The 15,476-nt window shown below is 37.3% G+C and overlaps 1 protein-coding gene across 1 annotated transcript in view; it reads left to right on the forward strand.

Moving 5' to 3' along the window:
* Positions 1 to 9,079: 9,079 nt before the first annotated feature.
* The window catches only part of LOC138696965 (pleckstrin homology-like domain family B member 1), a 733,810-nt gene continuing 727,413 nt past the window's right edge, over positions 9,080 to 15,476 (forward strand). The window contains exon 1 of the mRNA XM_069822500.1: positions 9,080 to 9,531. The gene's annotated coding sequence lies outside the window, so the exon portion shown is untranslated. The remainder of the gene's footprint in view (positions 9,532 to 15,476) is intronic.

The raw sequence follows: 15,476 nt of genomic DNA on the forward strand, positions 1-15,476 counted from the left end.
GCTACATGCCCTGCCCACCTCAAACGTCTGGATTTAATGTTCCTAATTATGTCAGGTGAAGAATACAATGCGTGCAGTTCTGTGTTGTGTAACTTTCTCCATTATCTTGTAACTTCATCCCTCTTAGCCCCAAATATTTTCCTAAGCACCTTATTCTCAAACACCCATAATCTCTGTTTCTCTATCAAAGTGAGAGTCCAAGTTTCACAACCATACAGAACAACCGGTAATATAACTGTTTTATAAATTGTAACTTTCACATTTTTTGACAGCAGACTAGATGACAAAAGCTTTTAACCGAATAATAACAGGCATTTCCCATATTTATTCAGTGTTCATAATTTCTTCCCGAGTATCATTTATATTTGTTACTGTTGCTCCAAGATATTTGAAATTTTCCGCCTGAAGCAGAACAATAGTCTTTATTTTAGCACTAGATTGTACTTACGCTTGTATTACCTTTCATTTGTGTTATGTCTTCTTGGAATCTTTTCTTCTTTCAACTATCCCCGACTATCTTTCCTATCTGACTGCCTTTAGTCTGGCCTCTTTGATCCATTCAAGATCGAAGAGGCACGCAAGCCCTCCAACCACGTCAAGGTAGCAATCATGAGGAGGGACGACGCCCCTATCCACACCCTGTCTAACTCGCAAAATAACAAGAGTGTCGCCCCAGCCACAAACATCCCCCTCACCCGGGAGGACGCTCAGGGGAGAGTCCCAATGGTACCCGTTAGGAGGCCGTCACGACTCGAGAAAGCTCCTTCGCTCCTTCAGATGGGTCCCTACCACCAGGTACATCAGACACAGCCTGTCTGGACTGTCTGTATGTTAATACAAGGGGGCGGATGTTGATGACCTAAAAAACTACTTAAAATTATAATTAAAATGCCCTTAAAGTAAGGGCAAAATGACATGAAATTAAAATAAAATGACATTTAAATATTATTCACCGTATTCGCACCACAACTTCTTAAAAATTAGTCACCTTGTTTCAATGACTGCCCTGAAAATCTCGGAGAGAGGAGGAACTTCCTGGAATTTGGCTAAGATAAAGGAAAAGAACATGCAACAAAATGAAGGTTTTAAGGGAAAACTATACATTTTAATGAGGGTTTACATTGTGTTTCAATCAGGGTTGGTCCATGTCAGTGCCTTCATTCTCTGTCTCCTTCCGCGTTTCACTTTTATTAACAGATCTTCCAGATGAGGGAGTGTGAATGACAAAACAAATTGTGGGCGCAGCGTGCAATCTTGGAATCTTTGTGTTAAAAATACTGTCTACTACAGTAGACATCCCTTCCGAACCATGTTGAGGACACAACGTCCTGTCCAGGACACGATGAAAGTTTTCCCCCTTCCGAACATAAATTCTAAAGACACCCTCGTACCGACAAAAGAACATTAACGATCGAAAACGTCATTTAAACTAAGCTATTTTCAAGCATTTTATATTACTTCCGTTGTGTGAAGTGAAGCCTTCAGTGGAATGAGGGATGGACTTTAGAGTCTGTTCCAAACTATAAAACTCAAACTTCACTGTTATTCACTTATTCAGTAGGTAAAGCCTGTGTGATGTATCTTGTCTCACTGTGAAAAGAGAGAGAAAGGAGATATGTCTTACTTCGTCTGTGTTGTTATGGCGATGGGGGAGTGGAGCGGCGTCGTCCATCCATCCAGTGGCGGAAGGGACTAGTTGATACATTCTGTAGAGCAAAATAAAATAACAAAATATCTATCTTCGTACTGTGTAGTTCCGTCACTGAGCTTGTCTTTCAAGAAACTGAGTTCCGGCAGCCTGTACAATAACAAGGTTTTGAAAGGAATCCTGAAAATTTACAACCCTCCTATAATCTCTACCCTCATTTGAAGGGACTTGGTTTTATTGCTACTGAGACAAGATAAACCTTACCAGGTATAATTACTACTGTCCTATTTGCTTACAAAATGATTTAACAGACCTATCGGTAAAGAAGAAATAGTCCACACCTGTGGAGTAACGGTCAGCGCGTCTGGCTGCGAAACCAGGTGGCCCGGGTTCGAATCCCGGTCGGGGCAAGTTACCTGGTTGAGGTTTTTTCCGGGGTTTTCCCTCAACCCAATACGAGCAAATACTGGGTAACTTTCGGTGCTGGACCCCGGACTCATTTCACCGGCATTATCACCTTCATATCATTCAGACGCTAAATAACCTAGATGTTGATACAGCGTCGTAAAATAACCCAATAAAATAAAATAAAGAAGGAAGTAAATTGCATTCCAAATGATCTAAAAGTTCTTCAAAGTATTAAAAATGACCAAAAAATGCCGGAAAAAAATATAAATTACATATTAGTTCAAAAACGTCAAAAAAGGCAATCTTATAAGAAATTACTTTTTTACGTTGATACTAACATAGAAAGGATTCCTATATTAATAGGCATCGTTCTAATGTGAAAAATAAGAAGATGACTTTTCATCAACGTCCGCCCCCTAGTTAGTACACTGGTACTCACCCCACCCCACCGCACCCACCCCCGAGTCTGGGACGCTCTGCACAACACGCAGGTGACACAAACGTTGGCGGTTTCGAAAGACACTCGTAATGAGTGCACCTCTGTGCATTAGTGTGTTGGATATTGTGCCACTGTCACACATCTGTGCATGACGGTTGGCCACTAAAGAGAAACTAAGAGGTGGAGCTTAAACTGAGAGGATTCAATCCGTCATCGGAATTGGAATCTGATGTGGTTTAGTGGATACAGCGTCAGCGCGTAGAGCTGAAAACCCGGGTTCGATTCCCGGTGCCGGAGAGAATTTTTCTCCGTTCCACCGGTCCTCCATCATATGATAACGCAGAATTCCTGCACGGAAATATATGAAGAGTCCACTGCAAGAATGATGGGTGTCACTTTCTCGTCGAAAATGAACCAAGACTGTCAATGCATAGCTTAAGACATATAGAATGTACATACAGAGTTATATGGCATTAACACTGATAATCATTGTCCATAATGATCGGAAAATCACAGTTAAGCGTTGAGCGCTAAGCATTTCAAACTTTCAATTGCTTCTCCTGCAAAATGTATTCCAAATGACATCCATCATTCTTGCAGTGGGCTTTTCATATGTAGGCCTACTTCGGTATATCGCTTACTAGTTATTTTTGTTTAGTGATGTCAGCGTAATGGCCGACGTGGAAACGAAGTTACAATATATGAATTTTATGACTATTTCTTTAGTATTCAATCGTTCATTAATTCATTGTTATGCTCAAAGGCAGGTCTTTCACTGCAAACCCAGCTTTTTCCAATCTTTCCTATTTTCTGCCTTTCTCTTAGTCTCCTCATATGGTCCATATAATTATCTTAATGTCATCTATCATCTGATTTCTTCTGCCCTGATCTCTTCTCCCGTTCACCATTCCTTCCAGTGCATCCTTCAGTAGGCAGTTTCTTCTCAGCCAGTGACCCAGTCAATTCCTTTTCCTCTTCCTGATCAGTTTCAGCATCAATCTTTCTTCACCCACTGTTTCCAACACAGCTTCTTTTCTTATTCTGTCTGTCCATTTCACACGCTCCATTCTTCTCCATATCCACATTTCAAATGCTTCTATTCGCATCTCTTCACTTCGTCGTAATGTCCATGTTTCTGTCCCATACAGATTATTTGTTGTGCTTCACTATATTCCAGTGGTCATTGAATTAATACAAGTTTTGCCTTCTTCACATTACATCGTATTGTGTGTTTTACATACACTCATCCTACCTCACTCCGATTATTGCGACGTTTTGTCCTAGATCATATATGTAATAGATAGGGCGGCCTTATAGACTTTGACGTTAACAACTTTTGTCAGGTTTACTATGCTGCCATCTAGTTTTTACATAAGGAGTCACGTCATAATTCCCATTTGAATTGCATTAGCGACTGTACTGCCATCTCGTGTTCGTTTACGGCGGACGTATGGCAATCCTGGCGGTTGTTCTCTTCAAAGTGCTGCCGATTTTAACATAGCGATGAGTTATCTGTTACATATATGATCTAGGATTTTGTTCAATGATCTCAGGATTGATTCCGCTCAGAAACTACAGCGTGTTCATAACCCGTGCGTCCGCTTCATTTGTAATGTTCGATACTACGATCATATCTCACCTTCTTTCGAGAAGTTATCATGGCTTAGGTTACATGAGAGGAGAAATCTGCACTCACTTTCTCTCTGATATCGAATTATGCACACTTCATCCCCCAATTATTTATTCGCTCGTTTTCATACTCTCTCTCGCTATCATAATATTAATACTCGATCACAACGCGATAACACGCTAGAAATTCCACTTCACACATCATCTCTGTATTCCTCATCTTTCACTGTTGCTACCTCTCGTCACTGGAACTCTCTGCCGCCTGAAGTCAAGGGCTGCCGAACATTGAAATCTTTCAAATCCAAGTTAGAAAATTATCTTATGACGAGTTGCCAAACTAACTTACTATTATGACAAGTGTTGTATTGCATGTTTCCACGTATTCACATTTTTTTTTACGTTCTAGTGATATTTAACTTATTTTGTCTTTTTGTGTTCATATTTTCCGATAATGGTATATCTATAATGTGATAAGTTGAGCTATATATAATCATAATTTTCCTTACTGTGTGTACTTATGAGAATCTTGAGAAAGGCTAGCCCCAAATCGAGGGAAATAGCATATCTAACAATAGTGCGACCGTTAATGGAATACGGAACTACGTGTTGGGATCCCTATAGAATATATCAGATAAATTCCTTAGAAAGAATCCAGTATAGGGCAGCTAAATTTGTTAAAGGTAAAAGAGAAGATGGGAACGATACGATAAAAGAACTTAAATGGGAAACTTTGGAAAACAGACGTAGGAAAACTAGAATAACATCATTGTATAGAGCACATCTAGGTCAGAAAGCATGGGTAGACATAACGGCTCGGTTAGAAAAGACAACGTACTATGGTAGGAACGATCATGATTTTAAAATCAAATGTAGGAAACAGAAAACGGATGTAGGTAAATTCTCATTTTTAAATAGAACTATAAATGACTGGAATGACCTACCTGCAGCGGTCTTTGAGGGCTGTCCTTCCTTAAGGAGATTCAAGAATAATTTAAAGAGTTGTTTATAAAGTGAAAATTAAAATTAAGGTGACATTCAACATTTAATTTTTTAAGGTGACATGTATTTATCTAGCCTGACGAGTTTACTTCCTTGGTTTGAATTGTAAATTATTTAAAAAATAGCGTGTAAGAGGGCCTTAGACTAGAAATGTTTAGTTTAAATGTAGTTCTGTTTATAAGTATGCATAAGAATGCAATTATTTGACTTATTTGAACTGTTGTATCAGTGAAGCGAGGTGAGTCAGTGAAGTTATGGTTTTACAGTGCAGTGAACAGTTCCGATCAGTGATAATTTATAGCGTCAATGAAATGTGTTCTATAGTGTCAGTGAAATGTGTTACAGAGTGTCAGTGAAATGTGCTAAAGTGTCAGTGAAATGCGTCATAGTGCCACTAAGGGAATGAGATGAGAGTAAAGTGAAAGACTATTGAAACTTATGTAGGGCCTATACATAATTATATAGGTTGTGTTGTAAAATTAGGTGTTTTATTTTATGTTTTATTATTATTGTGTTAAATTGTATTGTGTATTCTTATTGTATTGTGTATAAAATTGTATATGTGTTGTAAATTGTATTATGTATTGTAAATTTTATTGTGTATTGCTGATCATTTTAACTGTGTATTGTTAATATTGTATATACCACTGCCACCGGGTGCTTGCCCACTTGCAGTGTAAATAAATACATACATACATACTTAAAAATATTGTATTCATTGTATGCTTTGTACTGCACTATTTTATTACTATTATTATTATTATTATTATTATTATTATTATCATCATCATTATTATTATTATTATTATCAATAATTGTCTTATTTTTTATACTTTGTCTCATTTATTTTGACCTGCTGTTCACATTTTATTATGTTTTCTTATTTCTTTCTGTATGTTATACAGGGTGTTAAAATAACGTTTACAATTTTTCAGGGATAATAGGAGGTAAAAACAGAATATCTTTCGTAAGTGACAAAACTTTGGCAGATGCGCCGTTTATTGTGTGCGTAAGTGTTAGTATAATCCATAAAGAACGAGACCAATTGTCGTTTTAGAGGTGGTGTTCAAACTGCCGTCCATTGAAGGCATTGCACAACTGGTACCTTCGTACTATGGAGTGTCAAAAAGGCCAACATTGTCTCTAATAACATGTGCAGCTTCAACAACGCGAGCAACTAAGTCTTCTACCGTATCGTTCGGTGTCTCATACACAAAACGTTTCACGTCTCCCCAAAAAAATAAATCGAGTGGGGTTAGGTCCGGTGATCGAGGTGGCCACGGTACCGGCCCACCCCTGCCAATCCAACGATCGGGGAATGTGGCATTTAGGTGGTTCCTGACACGACGATCAAAGTGTGGAGGGCACCGTCATGCTCAAACCATATTCGTTCTCTGATGTTGAATGGGATATTTTCTAAAAGTTCTGGTAGGACGTCGCGTAGAAGAACAAAATAACTAAACTGTATTTTTATTCATGGAGTGAAAGGACTTTGCCGACAAACCTTCTACTGCCGCTTACTAATTGGTTGTCATAAATGTCTTCCTTACGGTGACGGAAATCTTGTCTTCTCCTGTCAGTAACCAATCACAACCTTTGTTCAGAAGAATTGACAGGCTATCGTCAAATCCAAGTAGAAGCAGAGTTGCTGCATGTTTTCCGAATTCCAAGAATCCCGTCAGTCTCATTTCGAGGGTCACCACGATTGTGGCAACTGTGCAATGTTGGGACGAGGGGACAGGATGGAATTGTCAGATGTGTTTGTGTAGGAAGTCATAAATCGGTAAGTGGGTGTTCAAAGGAGCCACCGAACTGCACTCCTTGAAATAAAATAAGGTATACCACCACGGAGAGTGTTTGGTAACAGATAAGGCCCTACAAGATGGTCGTGCACAAACAGAACTAACCAGTGTGTGTTGTGATGGAAGTCAAGTCATCTATCCTTCAGGCCATCTAGCGGCAAAACGGCGCATCTGCTAAAGTTTTGTCACTTAAAACAGACGTTTGTTTTTACCTCCTCTATCATCCCTGAAACGTTGTAAACATTATTTTTAACACCCTGTATATTATGTCTGATTTCTACTTACTTGTTGTTTACATTACATTGTTATTATCTTATTCAGTTTTGTGTGTAAAACTGTAGTGTACTTTGTAAATTTGTAGTGTTTTTTTGTAACGCAGTTTTACTCCTGGTTGAGTGTTATAGAAGGCTGTATGGCCTTAACACTGCCAGGTTAAATAAACCATTATTATTATTATTATTATTATTATTATTATTATTATTATTATTATTATTATTATTATTATATCTCTACGTTTGCTTCCTTCACTAGAAAGCACAACGTTTGCACTTCCATTACCACCCATCTCCCAATTCACACGTAATTTGCCATATTTCCTTATAATTTTCTTTTCTTGAAATTTTCCCCTAAAATCCTTAACTTTTGAAATCCATCTCCGCAAGAAATCTGTTACAAATTCGACCATTTTCATTTCCAAAATCACCGGAACTATCTCAAAGCTCGTTTTTCATCCTTTTTTTAATCTGAAAATCCGAGGCTTAATCTATACTAATAATAAATCTGTAGCCGAAATTTTTCTGGTAATTTTCGATTTTCCAAAAATAATTGGTCCTAACATATATAATTAATCACCCTCAAACCGAAAATCGCTTTTTTGAAATTTTTGTTTGTATGTCTGTCTGTCTGTCTGTCTGTATGTTTGTTACCTTTTCACGCGATAATGTCTGAACGGATATCGATGAAAATTGGAATATAAATTAAGTTCGTTGTAACTTAGATTTTAGGCTATATGGAATTCAAAATGCATTATTTAAAAGGGGGGTTATAAGGGAGCCTGAATTAAATAAATCGAAATATCTCGCTTATTATTGATGTTTGTGAAAAAATGTTACATAACAAAAGTTTCTTTAAAAATAATTTCCGATAAGTTTTATTCCTTGAAAAATTTTGATAGGACTGATATTTAATGAGATAAATGAGTTTTAAAATTAAAATAACTGCCATCTAAGGCCGTGTAATGAATTAAAAAACAAATGACTTCGTCTATAAGGGGCCTTGGACAGCAACAATCGAAAGCCATGAAAGATAGCCTACAGATAATGTTTCTGTCTTTGTATGAAGTAATATCGGAAGCTAAATTAACCGATTTGTATAATTAATTATTAATTCACCATTCTAAAGTGTAGTTTCTCTAGATGGACATAATGCTATAATGTTATTACAGTAACTTCTGAGTGAATCGAGGACAGGTAAGATTAAAATAGCTTCTTATGCACAGAAAACTTGATAGGCTATTCTGTACATTCGTTTCCTGTATTTCCTAAAATAATTTTTATGACCAAATGAGTGGTCTCTGGATCAAAATGATCGCATTTTAATATTTTAAATACAATTTAAATTAAGTAACATAATAAACGATTTATCCTTATATCAAACACGAATGTTCCCTGGATCAAATGTCCTATTTCAATTATGTAATTACTTTATATTTATTTCTAACGGGTGCAGCGGAGCGCACAGGTACGGCTAGTTAATTGTAAGAGTCCTAATATTTTAATTTCAGTTTGCAACGTCAGCCATTCTCAGCTTGGGAACCAAACGGAGAGGTGTTCCAAGTGAAAACTGCAAAGAAGATGGTGTGAAGGTGACGATGAAGCGGAAGTCATTGTGGGTGTACATCATCACCCAGAATACGGAAATACTCAACTTAATGGAGCGGAACCTTTGCTTGTGTCATTCCAAAACATTCACACTCATAAAAAACGTTTGTTTACAAAACAGCGGAAGTATAATGTTTTCAATAAGAATAATACACGTAGTAAACACGCGGGAGTTTGAACCAATGAATCGCCTAGGCTGACGCGCCGCACGCATGCGCAGTAGGGTACAGCAATATCCCGCTGTGAAGCTCAGCATCGCGATGTAAAAACTTCTCGACATCCAGTCGAACGAAAGTGGCCGTTGCTTGTGCAAGGGAAGGTGGCTTGTTTGAGCGTCTCGAGCGCACATCTGTGTGTTTCGAGAATGTGTGTGCGCCACTCCTCAGTAATTTGGTTGTGATTGTTTACACAATGTCACGAGAAACAGGTAAGCTTGCGGTGGAACGCTTAAATAATCAATTGTTTATGTGTTAATAAGTGACAAATTAATTTTTTTCGCGTGTTCTTTCTTTTATGTCTCGAGTAAAAGAAAACGAAGACGCGGTTTATAGGAGTGAAGTGCACTTTAGTACAAGTGGATCGTGTTGTGTGAAGTGTGTACTGATACACGTGTTATTAATAAACAGGCCGAGGAAAGTATCCACTTGTAAGTGTTAAGATATTGCAGCGAAGGGAGAACAGACTGGATCTTCTACAGTAAGGGGAGACAAGGCAATCTGCTCGAAGGTAAGAATATTCCCCTCTTTCGTCTCAGTATCTTCATCTTCTTTTTTTACTTGTGTTGTGGTCTGTATTTTCCTTAGGTGTAGGCTAGAACTTTTTTTCTGTATTACCTGGAGGCTGAAATTGTTTACCTTATAATGACAGAAATACACAGATTGTATTGCATTGTATTGTATTGTATTGTATTGTATTGTATTGTATTTATTAACATTCCATGGTATTCATACATTGCTTACAGCTAGAATACGGAACAAATCAAAAAACTTAATTTATAGTCACAGTCTAAATGAAATATATACAGACGAGATTTACAATATAGTCTACTAGTACAACACAAAGTTTTAGTATCAATTTCATGAAGTGTTATTGAGTGTCATGAATTCACCTACAGAATAGAAGGCGTGAGAAATTGGGTGCTTCTTTAATTTGGCCCTAAATAATTTTATGTTTTGAGTTCCATTTTTTATATCGATAGGAAGGCTATTAAAAATTGTTACTGCTATATAACGCACTCCTTTTTGATAGCACGATAGACTTCCCGATGGAGTATGAAAGTCATTTTTTTTACGTGTATTTATGCTATGAGCTGTTGAATTAGTTACAAAGTTTTCACGATTACATGCGAGGAAGATTGTTAATGAAAAGATATACTGACAAACCATGGGCATTATTTGTAGTTTTTTTAAAATAGTCCTACACGATTCCCTAGATTTGGCACCTACTACTATTCTAATTACTCTTTTTTGTAATAGAAATATACTGTTACTATCTGTGGAATTTCCCCAGAATATTATTCCAAAACTCATTACCGAGTGGAAGTATGCAAAGTATATTGTTTTTAAGGTATTGATATTTACTATCTTTTGCATAGATCTAATAGCAAAACAAGCTGAATTTAGTTTGGGGGTAATTTCTTTAATATGATTTTTCCAATTTAACACATTATCAATTTTTAATCCAAGAAATTTGGTTGTTGTTGTTGTTTCTAATAGGGATCTGTTGTTAATTATTGCGCTAGAAATTTGCGAGGTTGAATTTAGGCATGATTTAAATTGAATTATGTTAGTTTTGTTACAATTTAATACCAATTGATTGATTGGGAACCAGTCACATATTTTGAAGAGAATTTCCTCTGTTGAAGATTGGAATGTGTTGGAGTTATTGGCTGTAATTACTATACTTGTGTCATCTGCAAATAATATGGGATGACCTACATATTTTATTAGGGGGGCAAGATCATTTATAAACACTAGAAAAAGTAGGGGACCTACCTACCTAGATGCATATTTATTGAAGTATTCTTTAAAATTATGATTTATTATGACGTTTCTAGAGAGAGATAGTGAGGGAGGTATGGTCTCGGAAATTTTCTCTCAGATCATTAGATAATATTATGTTCCCAGATTATTTACGATGTGATGACAACAGACATTATACATGTTGTAAAAACAGCCTCCTGTTGGCTTGTGATGTCGCAATTAATAAACAAACTTCAGAGTTACGTGTTGAATAACAAACGATATCATTTGACCTTGTCTTCAGCAAGCTTTCGTGGTGGTATTGTCACTTTAGTGACCGTTTATGTGTTAGATGTTGTTAAAAGTAGTTTAGTAGAAATTTAGTATTCTGCTTATGTCCCGTGACGAGAATATTGTACGAAATGGAAATATAATAATTGGAAATTTATCTTTTGAAGAGGTGGAGAAGTTCAAATATCTTGGAGCAACAGTAACAAATATAAATGATACTCGGGAGGAAATTAAACACAGAATAAATATGGGAAATGCGTGTTATTATTCGGTTGAGAAGCTTTTATCATCCAGTCTGCTGTCAAAAAATCTGAAAGTTAGAATTTATAAAACAGTTATATTACCGGTTGTTCTTTATGGTTGTGAAACTTGGACTCTCACTTTGAGAGAGGAACATAGGTTAAGGGTGTTTGAGAATAAGGTGCTTAGAAAAATATTTGGAGCTAAGAGGGATGAAGTTACAGGAGAATGGAGAAAGTTACACAACACGGAACAGCACGCATTGTATTCTTTACCTGACATAATTAGGAACATTAAATCCAGACGTTTGAGATGGGCAGGGCATGTAGCACGTATGGGCGAATCCAGAAATGCATGTAGAGTGTTAGTTGGGAGGCCGGAGGGAAAAAGACCTTTAGGGAGGCCGAGACGTAGATGGGAAGATAATATTAAAATTGATTTGAGGGAGGTGGGATATGATGATAGAGAATGGATTAATCTTGCTCAGGATAGGGACCAATGGCGGGCTTATGTGAGGGCGGTAATGAATTTATATTTACAGCGATTTTTATGAAAAAAGTTAAACAATGAAATTAGCTATAGATTTGTGCAATATTAATTAATTCATTAATTCATTGTTTTCTTCCCAAAAGCAGGTCTTTCACTGCAAACTCGGTATTCTCCAATCTTTCCTATTGTCTGCCTTTCTCTTTGTCTCATGTGATCCATATATCTTAATGTCGTCTATCATCTGAAATCTTCTTCTGCCCCGAATTTTTCTCCCGTTCACCATTCCTTCCAGTGCATCCTTCTTCTCAGTCAGTGACCCATTCCATTTCTTTTTCTCTTCCTGATCATTTTCAGCATCATTCTTTCTTCATCCACTATCACAGCTTCGTTTTTTTATTCTGTCCATTTCACACGCTCCATTCTTCTCCATATCCATATTTCAAATGTTTCTAGTCGTTTTATCTTCACTTCGTCGTAATGTCTATGTTTGTGTCCCATACAATACCACACTCCACATAAAGCCTTCACTAGTCTCTTCCTTAGTCCTTTTTTAGAGGTCCGCAGAAGATGCTCCTTTTTCTATTAAAAGCTTCCTTTGCCATTGCTATCCTCCTTTTGACTTCCTGGCAGCAGCTCATGTTACTGCTTATAGTACAACCCAAGTATTTGAAGCCGTCCACTTGCTCTACTGCCTCATTTAGAATTAGCAAATTTACCTTCCTTACTTTTCTTCCTATGACCACGGTCTTCATCCCATACTGCTCACAGCTGTCATTTAGCTCCAATAGCATATCCCTTAGTATGATCTCCTCTTCTGCTAACAACGCCATATCATCAGCAAATCTTATGCAGTGCATTTTTCTTCCTCATACTATCACTCTTCCCATTTTCTGAAAACAGTTCTGCACTAAATCCACCAAGTAGATGTTGAACAGGGTAGGTGATAAAGGAAAAGGACATCATTGACGTACTCCTCTCCCAATTTAATTTCCTTCTGACATTTCTTCTCCTATCCTGACTTTAACTCGTTTCATATAAAGATTACTGAACAACCTCGTCCACACCTGTGGAGTAACGGTCAGCGCGTCTAGCCGCGAAACCAGGTGGCCCGGGTTCGATTCCCAGTCGGGGCAAGTTACCTGGTTGAGGTTTTTTCCGTGGTTTTCCCTCAAACCAATATGAGCAAATGCTGGGTAACTTTCGGTGTTGGACCCCGGTCTCATTTCACCGGCATTATCACCATCTCATACAGACGCTAAATAACCTAAGCTGTTGATAAAGCGTCGTAAAATAACGTACTAAAATAAAAAGTGAACAGCCTCCTGTCTTTCCAACCCACACCAGTTTTCTTTAGGATTTCCATCAGTTTATTCCAATTCACTCCGTCAAAGGCCTTTTCTAAGTCCACTAATACTACATACACTTATTTATTCTCCTCTAGGTATCTTTCTCCGATTGTTCGTAGCAGTCCAGTTGCATCTCTCGTACCTTTTCCCTTCCTGAAGCCAAACTGCTCTTCTTCCAACTGTTCTGATGAATGGTAGTACATATTTAACTTCTGTAGTTTCTTCCAAAAATAGACAATTACAATTATTTCTAATACGCATTGTGTACAACTCCAACGTGTATGTTTCTGATCCGTAGATTTTGTCCTTATTCTATACAGCCGAGCTTGTAATGGTGGTATACAGGTATATAAATGAAATACATTAACAGTCTTACTAATAAACCGTGTATAGTTTTTATACGAGACTTACGCAGCGTTGAGACAGAAAACGTTACTAATAAACCGTGAAAAAGCTATGGACTTATAAACAGGCTGTAACTATACAATGGGAATTCCTTTGCAGTAGTTATATACACGAAACCCCTTGTTTAAGCGTTGTATATAGAGAAAAAATGGCCGCCCCTCTAACAGCTGTTCGTATCGACTGTCATTTTATGATGATAGTTGCCTAGTAACCACAGAAGAACAAACCAAAGAGCACAGAATAATTAGAATAATATCACAGTCTAGTATATACAGTCGCGAAGCTCAATACGTAGTAAATATGCAAACATTAGATAGTTCACCACTAGGATCGCTAATATCGCCTCATTACAGGCAATGCAAAATAGTACCGTCACAGTCTATTGTTTCTAGCACCCTCAAAACTCAAGCTTCGTGACTGTATATAGTAGAATGTGATAATATTGCTATAGCTTTTGACGAAAATATAGTGTGGCAATCGATTAGAGTCAGTTGTACTATCGATACTTAACACGCCACACTAGAGCGCACTACCGGATGCAATAGAGAACCTCAGATATTCTATTACCTTTCGTAACGAAGTAATGACGAAACTATGACGTAGCTGTGTAACAGTTGTACTGTTATACACGACGTATGTAGTGATTTTTAGTAAGGAATTTACACACGACTTATAAACGCGCTACTCATTGTATAAGTACAGGGACATCATTTTATTTTTACTTCAATTTTTATTGTACCTGAGTTTTTGAATGTACTTCACTCCCACCCCTTCTACTAAGGAAGTTCCATATCCACACAGAACCAAGATCGCAGATAGTAAGCAGTACTGAGTTACTGGGTATAGTACGTTCCAGAAATATGTTCGCGTTTTCCAGTGACGAAAGAGCTTTCAATATTGAATCACATTTTCGCACAGGTACTGTCCGTTTGCCTACGTCGCATCCCGATTTCCCCCACTTGCTTCTGCTCGCCCCTCTGTAAAAGCTGGGCTGTCTTAGCTCTTTTCTGAAAGCATTAATTTCTCTTAGGAATTGGAAGTTTACGTAATATTATACAGCTGTTTAATTTAACTTAAATAAAAGAGCCTCGTTAAGTAATTAACTGTCACGTGATTTCCTCCCTTTCTACAATCCTGAGGCATAACCACTTGGACGGACAGTAGATAGCATGTCTGACTAATTTTATATTTTCGGGTCGGGCAGAAGTGAAGATTGAATTCACAGTACGTAGAGTAGGTACAGAATTATTTCAACATGAGTTACTAGTACGAAGGACGAAACTGGCAATTGGAATTAGATGCAATAGTCTATAGTGCGATAATATGCACGAAAGAACTGAAGCCTGTATCGAAATGAACGGCCACCATTTTAAAAATTGTGTTTAAATATTCATATTATGATTATTTTTCAATTTAACTTCTTTCTCTATATTGTACGCTAATGTGCTGTAGACAGTATAATATACACTGCATAATGAATACGTTCGCATGGATAACTCACTTCGTGAGTAAAAACACTTATTCTTAATACAGTACTGTACTTTGATTGAAGAAAAACCTAATGAAAATTATCAAACTCAAAATAGCGATATTTCCTAGTTTACGTAAATGGATGAACTACTTTTCTTCCTTCCTATACCTAGTAGAGTGATTTGTGTTTTACGCCAGTATCATCGAACTCCAGTCTTGGAGGGGGGAGTAAGCGGTGTTTCCGGTTCTCTAAAGGTATAGACAGGTTAATATTAAAAATGTTAGTAAAAATAAAATGATGTCCCTCTATAAGACAGTTAAACGTCTGTATATAGAGTTTTTATTAGTAAGACCGTAATTCTAGAGTTTGGTTTGTAGGCTGCCTTGTAGTCACGATAGGAGAAACAGAGAGTTCACTGCAGTTCGTGTTTGTGACGCCATATGCTCGTTGAATCTGTTCAATGACTTC

Source organism: Periplaneta americana, chromosome 3 (genome assembly GCF_040183065.1).
Source record: "Periplaneta americana isolate PAMFEO1 chromosome 3, P.americana_PAMFEO1_priV1, whole genome shotgun sequence".
Lineage (NCBI taxonomy): Eukaryota > Metazoa > Arthropoda > Insecta > Blattodea > Blattidae > Periplaneta > Periplaneta americana.